The sequence below is a fragment of the Arachis stenosperma genome, chromosome 6 (genome assembly GCF_014773155.1).
Source record: "Arachis stenosperma cultivar V10309 chromosome 6, arast.V10309.gnm1.PFL2, whole genome shotgun sequence".
Taxonomy (NCBI): domain Eukaryota; kingdom Viridiplantae; phylum Streptophyta; class Magnoliopsida; order Fabales; family Fabaceae; genus Arachis; species Arachis stenosperma.
The window spans coordinates 117892951-117895127 of NC_080382.1; the positions used below are offsets into that span (position 1 = coordinate 117892951).

A 2177-nucleotide genomic window follows, 5' to 3' on the forward strand; every position below is an offset into this window, starting at 1 on the left:
AGTTCTTTGATGAGCAAAGGAGGTTCATTCTCCCAAGTCTCATTACCAAATAACTTGTCATTTAGCTTCATGATTGCTCCAAGGTATTTAGCAACTTGCTCTTCAGTGACATACTCATCCTCTTCAGAGGAAGAATACTCATTAGAACTCATGAAAGGCAGAAGTAAGTCCAATGGAATCTCTATGGTCTCATTTTGAGCTTCAGATTCCCATGGTTCCTCATTGGGGAACTCATTGGAGGTCAGTGCACGCCCATTGAGGTCTTCCTCAGTGGCGTTCACTGCCTCTCCTTCCTCTCCAAATTCGGCCATGTTGATGGCCTTGCACTCTCCTTTTGGATTTTCTTCTGTGTTGCTTGGGAGAGTACTAGGAGGGAGTTCAGTAACTTTCTTGCTCAACTGTCCCACTTGTGCCTCCAAATTCCTAATGGAGGACCTTGTTTCAGTCATGAAACTTTGAGTGGTTTTGATTAGATCAGAGACCATAGTTGCTAAGTCAGAGGGGTTCTGCTTAGAATTCTCTGTCTGTTGCTGAGAAGATGATGGAAAAGGCTTACCATTGCTAAACCTGTTTCTTCCACCATTATTGTTGTTAAAACCTTGTTGAGGTTTCTCTTGATTCTTCCATGAGAAATTTGGGTGATTTCTCCATGAAGAATTATAGGTGTTTCCATAGGGTTCTCCTAGGTAATTCACCTCTTCCATTGAAGGGTTCTCAGGATCATAAGCTTCTTCCTTAGATGAAGCATCCTTAGTACTGCTTGGTGCATTTTGCACTCCAGACAGACTTTGAGAAATCAAATTGACTTGTTGAGTCAATATCTTGTTCTGAGCCAAAATGGCATTCAGAGTATCAATCTCAAGAACTCCTTTCTTCTGATTAGTCCCATTGTTCACAGGATTCCTTTCAGAAGTGTACATGAATTGGTTATTTGCAACCATTTCAATTAGCTCTTGAGCTTCTGTAGGCGTCTTCTTCAAATGAAGAGATCCTCCAGCAGAGCTATCCAAAGACATCTTGGATAGTTCAGAGAGACCATCATAGAAAATACCTATGATGCTCCATTCAGAAAGCATGTCAGAAGGACATTTTCTGATCAATTGTTTGTATCTTTCCCAAGCTTCATAGAGGGATTCTCCATCCTTCTGTCTGAAGGTTTGGACTTCCACTCTAAGCTTACTCAATTTTTGAGGTGGAAAGAACTTTGCCAAGAAGGCATTGACTAGCTTTTCCCATGAGTCCAGGCTTTCTTTAGGTTGTGAGTCCAACCATGTCCTAGCTCTGTCTCTTACAGCAAAAGGGAATAGCATAAGTCTGTAGACCTCAGGGTCAACCCCATTAGTCTTGACAGTGTCACAGATTTGCAAGAATTCAGCTAAAAACTGATGAGGATCTTCCAATGGAAGTCCATGAAACTTGCAATTCTGTTGCATTAGAGAAACTAATTGAGGCTTAAGCTCAAAGTTGTTTGCTCCAATGGCAGGGATAGAGATGCTTCTCCCATAGAAGTCGGGAGTAGGTGCAGTGAAGTCACCCAGCACCTTCCTTGCATTGTTGGCATTGTTGTTGTTTTCGGCTGCCATGTCTTCTTCTTCTTTGAAGAATTCGGTTAGGTCCTCTATAGAGAATTGTGCCTTAGCTTCTCTTAGCTTTCACTTTAAGGTCCTCTCAGGTTCAGGGTCAGCTTCAACAAGAATGCCTTTGTCTCTGCTCCTGCTCATATGAAAGAGAAGAGAACAAGAAAATGTAGAATCCTCTATGTCACAGTATAGAGATTCCTTGAGGTGTCAGAAGAACAGAAAAATAGAAGAAAGAGGTAGAAGAATTCGAACTTAATCAGAGAGAGTTCGAATTGTGCATTGAGAAGGAGTGGTACTCCATAAATAGAAGGATGTGGGAAGAGGGGAAGAGAATTTTCGAAAATTAAGTTAAAGAAATTGAAAACATTTTGAAAAACACTAATTAATTTTCGAAAATAAGAGTGGGAAAGAAATCAAGTGATTTTTGAAAAAGATTTTGAAATTAGAAATCAAAAAGATTTGATTGAAAACTATTTTGAAAAAGATGAGGTTAAGAAGATATGATTGGTTTTAAAAAAAACATGTGATTGAGAAGATATGATTTGAAAACAATTTTAAAAAGATTTGATTTTAAAAATTAATAACTTGGCCATCAAG

At 39.3% G+C, this 2177-nt stretch overlaps 1 non-coding gene across 1 annotated transcript; it reads left to right on the forward strand.

The window, feature by feature from the left end:
* The first annotated feature begins 1070 nt into the window (after positions 1-1070).
* On the forward strand, positions 1071-1178 carry LOC130937394 (small nucleolar RNA R71). Its single transcript, XR_009068616.1, has one exon. It is a non-coding gene; the product is annotated as a small nucleolar RNA R71 (small nucleolar RNA).
* Positions 1179-2177: the final 999 nt, after the last annotated feature.